This window comes from Pongo abelii, chromosome 11, assembly GCF_028885655.2.
Source record: "Pongo abelii isolate AG06213 chromosome 11, NHGRI_mPonAbe1-v2.0_pri, whole genome shotgun sequence".
Taxonomy (NCBI): Eukaryota; Metazoa; Chordata; class Mammalia; order Primates; family Hominidae; genus Pongo; species Pongo abelii.
This window is the reverse complement of record NC_071996.2, coordinates 123,488,669-123,495,384: the sequence shown is the minus strand read 5'-3', so window position 1 is coordinate 123,495,384 and position 6,716 is coordinate 123,488,669. Positions and strand designations below refer to the sequence as shown.

The following is a 6,716-nucleotide window of genomic DNA, read 5'->3' as shown; positions in this document are numbered from 1 at the left end:
CCTCAGCGCAGGATCCTGGATGGTGGTCTTAAGCCATCAGTATCAAAACCACCTGGGAACCTCATAAAAGACCCACGCTCCCGGGCCCTGTCCCACACCTGCGCAATCAGATTACTGAGGCTGAGCCAAGGATCTTCGTGTTTAGCAAGCTTTCCAGGTGATTCTTATACACACTACCATTTGAGAACCACAGATTAGAGAACCACAAAACTTCCCCCAAATCATCTATGGAATGATACTTGTTGACACTTTTTTTTGGTGGGGGGAGGAGTTTGGGGAGGAATTTCTCATATTGATCTATGAAGCATCCCTATAGTGGTAGCAAATGCATTTTAATAGAATACCTCATCTGTTCCCTAACAAAACATTTTTAGGAAAGAAAAACATTCCCCCACCAAAAAAAAAAAAAAGATTGAAAAAGTGGAGAAAATTCAGTTAACTACAAGGCTATTTGGTTTGTTTTGGTTTTCACTAGCTTGGTTTTGTTTCATTTCGTTTTGTTTTGTTTTGCTCTTGAAATATTTTGATGTTTTAGCCTGCAGGGCCCACATTCCTTAAAATGTTTTTGCCCTGCAATTTCTGAGGAAATCTGGAGCTGGTGGTCCCACAGAAATAATGCCAGGGTTAGTCCCTGGGAGCTGCCCACAAGCTCCCAGCAGCCAGTGGCAGCAGAGAGGGTGGCAGCATGACCCCTTGTCAATAACCAGATATGATCAGTCTTCCGGGAAGGGGTTGTATTTTAGAAATATTGTCATGGAAATGTAGTATTTCAGACCTGAAAAGAAATTTAAAGATTGTGAGGTGGAGACCCCAACATTTATTGTGATAGTCTAGAGACAGGAGGAGCCCACCAGCACTGGGAACCTGGATTGGGGTTTCTGACTTCTAGTCCAGATTCTGGAGAGACCCCACCAGTGTCTCCTGAGGGTCATTTATTTGTACAGCCTGTCACAGATCCATTTTCCTTCTGCCTCCCCTTTCCATCTGTGCTATTATTAACCTTCTTTTAAAACTAACGTTTTTAGTCAAGTTTATTCAAGAAGCAAATTTGTAGAAGGTCCCAATCCTCCCTAACTGAACCCCCCAGAGGGGAAGGACCAGACGGATTTAGACAAGGCAGGGGATGTCCTATTACTAAATTCTAACTAGATATGTTAGCCGCCTGGAGCTCTAAGCCTGGGGATCCTGCTTCTTCTTTGTCAAAAGGGAAGATTGTTGGGAGGCTGAGGCAGGTGTATCACCTGAAGTCAGGAGTTCAAGACCAGCCTGGCCAACATGATGAAACCCCCATCTCTACTAAAAATACAAAAATTAGCCGGGCATAGTGGCATGCACCTGTAGTCCCAGATACTCTGGAGGCTGAGGCAGGAGAATCATTTGAACCTTGGAGGCCGAGGTTGCAGTGAGCCGATATTGCACCACTGCACTGCAGCCTGGGTGACAGAGCAAGACTCCATCTCAAAAAGAAAAAAAAAAGGAAGATTGGCAAATACCGGAGAACCGTTAAAACCATGAACCATGCTACTGATTAGCTGAGGCTTGCCTTGATTCATCTGAAGATTAAAAGAATTGAAAAGAGGATGTAATTTAAAACATAATTTTAAATCCGCCCTGCCTGTGGTCCTCTCCAGCCCACCAGTGTGGCCTATCCTTTGGTTAAGGATGCCTGCACTTTGGTGACAACCACACCATACTGCCCTGTGGCCTCGGGTTGTGTTCCACCTCTCCCCCTTGACTGTTTCTGTTTATGCTGTGCAGAGACACCAGATCCTGTCACACCGCGGAATTGGCAGTGGTCACCCTTTCCAGATAAACGCATGAATGAAGAGGCAGTTTTCTCTTTTCTTCCCGTGGTGGTAGCTCTCATGCCCTAAAACAATGAAATGTACAAAGGTGAGATGTCTTAAACTCCTCTTCAGCTCAAACATCTCACTTGTTTCCTGCTCCCTATAAAGCAAGATGTGATATAAATCAGTCTAGCATGTAAGGCCCTTCACCACCTGATTTCAGCACGCTTTTTACAGAATCAAAGTCCTTCAGAGTTAGGATTAGATCTGGAGTCCTTCCATTCCCATGGAGTCTCCAGCCAGGCCTCTAGTACTTCGGAATCAACTAGGGGCACCAAATGCACCAGAGATAAGTGCTTCTCAGCCTAGCTGCCCCTGGGAATCACTTGGCGAGCCTTGCAAATTCCCAAAGCTTACACTGCTCCCAAGACCCATCGAATCAGAATCTCTGGAGTTGGAACTGAGGCATCCCTAGTTTTAAAAACATCTCAAATAATTCCACTGTGCAGCAAGAGAACCACGACCCTGGGACAACACTTCATATCTACGGAAACATGACATTCACAGGATGGACCCAGGAGTCTGTATTTTAAATAAACACTCGGGGAATTGTCATATAAAATCAGATTTGAGAACTAGGACTAGTTCAGCTCCCATAGTCTATAGATTAAGAATCAGAAGCCCCATACTAAATCACAGAGCCTGCATCGAAAACTGGTTAGTAGCAAAACTAAAAGCAGAATCCATATGTCCAGATTCCCTGTCCCATGCTCCTTCCGTGATGCTACTCTGCTTTCTAACCTTTCCTCACTCCAACTTTCCCATACATCTTCTGCTCCAGCCAGGCCCATCTGTCCATTGACCCCTAAATACGTTGTGGCTTCTGTCATGTTGGTACCACTGACCCCACCTGGAATAGTCACACCATTCCTTCCAGCCTAACATGGTCCTAGGCTTGGCTTTCTGTACGGTTGGTCCCATTTCCTGTGTAAGCTTTCTCAGCTGCCGCTCCTGCACACTCCACCTCTCCCTTCCCTCGATCCGTGTATCACTTACAGTCACAGCTTAGCATTGAGTTATTCTGTGGTAACACAGCCTAGAAACTGCCAGAGGCAAGAGACCATGGCTTATTCTCTTCCCACATCCACCCAGTGCACTCAGAATAAACACTCAGCAAATGCTCCTCCATTCCCAGACAGAGAGGCTCAAGACTCATTCAAGTATACCTTGTTGAAAATCACCTTTTAGGCCCCTTTCCCATATCTGTTGCAAAGAGCAAAAAAGAATTACTTTCTGGGTTTCCTTTCTCCTATTTCCCCTTAAAAGAATGGCCTTGGGTTTATGTCACTTGCAATTAAGTGACAGTAAACTTAATGCCCAGAGTACCTAACATTTCAAGAGATCAGCATGACATATGCATAGATATTATGCGTGTCTTCTTTTGTGTGCTGTCTTTCAGCAAATGTCAATGGCTTTTCAGAATAATAGACAATCCTGGGCTATTGCCACATCTGCGCATGTACTGCCAAAAACCACTCAGTTCTAGAAATATGCAGAAAATCTCCCTAATGCCTCAGGAAATGAAGGGACATACAAACATGGCAGCTCTCATCATTTACCTCATCAGCACTTAGCTCAATTACTATCTTCAAATCAAAAAGCACTGAAGCTTCCAAACCTGGAGTTCGACTTTAAGGTTCCTCATCAAGAAAATTCTCCAGTTTCTCAATGGTTTTTATTAGAGCCATAGTAAGCTGTATGGATATTTTGTGTGTATAAAAAGTGACCAACCACACCTGTAATCCCAGCACTTTGGGAGGCTGAGGAGGGCGGATCACGAGGTCAGGAGATCAAGACCATCCTGGCTAACACGGTGAAACCCCGTCTCTATTTAAAAAAATACAAAAAATGAGCCGGGCGTGGTGGTGGGCACCTGTAGTCCCAGCTACTCGGGAGGCTAAGCCAGGAGAATCGTTTGAACCTGGGAGGCGGAGGTTGCAGTGAGCCAAGATCACACCACTGCACTCCAGCCTGGGCAACAGAGCAAGACTCTGTCTCAAAAAAAAAAAAAAGAGAAAGAAAAAGTGATCAACATATAAATGACCTTGTGAGTGGTTTACATGGAAGATTCTATGCTGGTAGAAATCTATAATGCTGCAGTCACTTTGAAAAATAATCTGTCAGTTCTTCAAAAGTTTAAACATAGAGTTACCCTATGATCCAGCAAGTCCATTCCTAGGTATAACCCAGGAGAAATAAAAACATATGCCTACAGAAAAAAATACATAAATATTCATAGCAGCATTATTCATAATAGCAAAAAAATGAAAACAACATAAATTTCCATCAACTGATGAATGGTTAAGTAACATGTGGTATAGCCATACAATAGAATATTCAGCCATAGTAAGAAATGAAGTACAGATACATGCTGTAATATGGATGAACTTTGAAAGCATTATGCTAAGTGAAAGAAGCCAGTGACAAAGGGCTGCCTGTTATATTATTCCATTCATATGAAATAGGCAAACTCATAGAGGCAGAAAGTTTATTAGTGGTTGTCTAGGGCTGAAGGGGAGCAAGGGGTTGGGGAGAACTAGGGAATGGCTGCTAATGGGTACAGAGTTTCTTTTTGGGGAGATGAGAATTTTCTAAAAGCAACAGTGGTAACAGTCGCATACCTGAATATGCTAAAATCCATTGAATTATATGCTTTAAAAGGGTGAATTGTAAGGTATATGAGTTATATCTTAATAAAGTTGTTACTTTTTTTTTTTTTTTTTTTTTTTTTTGAGATAGAGCTTTGCTTTTGTTGCCCAGGCTGGAGTGCAGTGGCACTATCTCGGCTCACTGCAACCTCCGCCTCCCCAGTTCAAGCAATTCTCCTACCTCAGCCTCCCGAGCAGCTGGGACTACAGGTGGGCACCACAACACCCAGAGATGGGGTTTCACCATGTTGGGCAGGATGGTCTCGATCTCTTGACCTTGTGACCCACCCACCTCAGCCTCCCAAAGTGCTGGAATTACAGACATGAGCCACCACACCTGGCCCCCAAAGTTGTTACATTTTTTAAAGTTTAAAGAAAATTGAAAATTCCAATTCCTCTTTAAACCTCTTAGTAGCAATATAATCTCGAGCGACTTGTTTAACCTCTCTAGGCTTCTATTTCCTCATCAGTAAAATGTACCTGCATATTGTAAGGATTAAATAAAATAATCCATATGGAGGGTTTAAACTTATAGAAAGCCCTCCATAACTGTAGCTATTTTTTCTGTGATTCCCTAATTCCTGGAGGAAGAGTATAAATCTGGGAGCCTCCTGCCACAAATCTAATTGAATTCTAAAAAAAAAAAAGCAGCAGCGATAACATCAGAAAAGGACTCAGAAATTAGAGGAAATCTTCCCCGGAATCATTCTTTCCCTTGGTCTGACAGCCCAACCCTACCTTCTCCTTGCCTCCAACTCCATCACCAATGTGAAAAAAAAGACTTAAAAGATCCGTTTCCCTGTCTGCATCATTTCCACTCAGTGAACTGCCATTTCAGCTGCTACAGAGATATTCCAGAACTTCTGGAGGCTTGGAAGAACTAACCAGGAGAAGCAATGTGCATTTAATTAAAGCAATGAGTGGAAGGCAAATGGAAGAATGCTTACCTGCCGGGTACACCTCACATCTTCACAGGCTCAGGAAAATTCCATTCTGAAGGGCACTGAAGCTATTACTATCTGGAGCAGCCAGCCAGTGAGAAATTATGCTCTGGGTTTTCACTCAGCCAGCTTTCATTACTGTTGAGAAATATCACCATATAATTCAACTTAGCTCAAGTCTTACCTCCCCTCTGAAGACGTTCTGGCCATCCCAATCCACAGCGATTACTCCCACCACTGAGTTCCTGTAGGATTCATGTGATAACATGAAATCACCCAGGACTGAGGCCAGCACATTAGCAGCTGCTCAAAACCATCTCCCAGCCATCCTATAGCACTTATTATTGGCACTAGTCCTTTGGCTCCTAGCAAACTCCACCCTGTCTCAAAAAAAAAAAAAAAAAAAAAAAAAGCACAATGCTCAATAAATAGCAATTATAATTACTGCAGTGCCTTAATCATTAATTTTTGGAAGTCCCAGGGCTCCCTGTACCCCCAAATCCTTTCTCTTCCTAGCTGAGTTATCTTGGACAAGTTATAGCTTCCTTACCTGTTAAATGGGAATCATACTTTCTATAGTCTGGTGTCTGTGACAAAGACCGCAAGCTATCCATCAGACATTCCATTGCTCTTCTTCCTGACTTTCAGCTAGGCTACATTTACCAGTCAACCCTGAAGTCCTGGGTGTCTCTGAGACTCAGTTAAAGTCAATGAAATGGATACAGCAATGACCACATGTAACTTGTAAGCCAGAATTATAAAACCTCCCAAACTCACTTCTCCATGCTCTTTTCACTCCCTCCCTCTGGATGTTGACATCAAAGGTGTACTTGGAAGCTGTATGTTGTAGAAGTCTTCCATCAGCCTGGGTCCCTGAATCTCTATGTGGAGCGGAGGCCCCACCTCTGTCACTCACCCCATCCTTGATATCATTGTCCTGAAACCAAACTGAGCTATGTTGTAAAAGAAAATTATTGTGTTAAGCTACTGAAATTTAGGGGTTTATTTGTAATAGCAGTTTAACGCTAATCCTAATATTTGTTCATAAAAACTTTTGATATTTTGATAAAAAATAAAGATACATATCTATGATATTGAACTGTTATGACTCAGGAGTTTATATATTTATAAATATACATAAATTTGAGCTATCATCATAGCTCAATATCCTCCTGAGTCCTCAGTCATAATAGCTCAATAATGGTTTATTCCCTTCTATTCACAGGTCTGCTACCCCCCTGAAAATACACCAATAAAATAATGTGGGAATTTTTGCTTTG

At 42.6% G+C, this 6,716-nt stretch overlaps 1 long non-coding RNA gene across 1 annotated transcript; it reads right to left on the bottom strand.

The window, feature by feature from the left end:
- Window positions 1-1,234: 1,234 nt before the first annotated feature.
- On the bottom strand, window positions 1,235-6,388 carry LOC129058140 (uncharacterized). Its single transcript, XR_008523030.1, has 3 exons — window positions 6,214-6,388; window positions 5,443-5,574; window positions 1,235-1,870 (listed from the first exon to the last, which is right to left on the bottom strand). It is a non-coding gene; the product is annotated as an uncharacterized LOC129058140 (long non-coding RNA).
- Window positions 6,389-6,716: the final 328 nt, after the last annotated feature.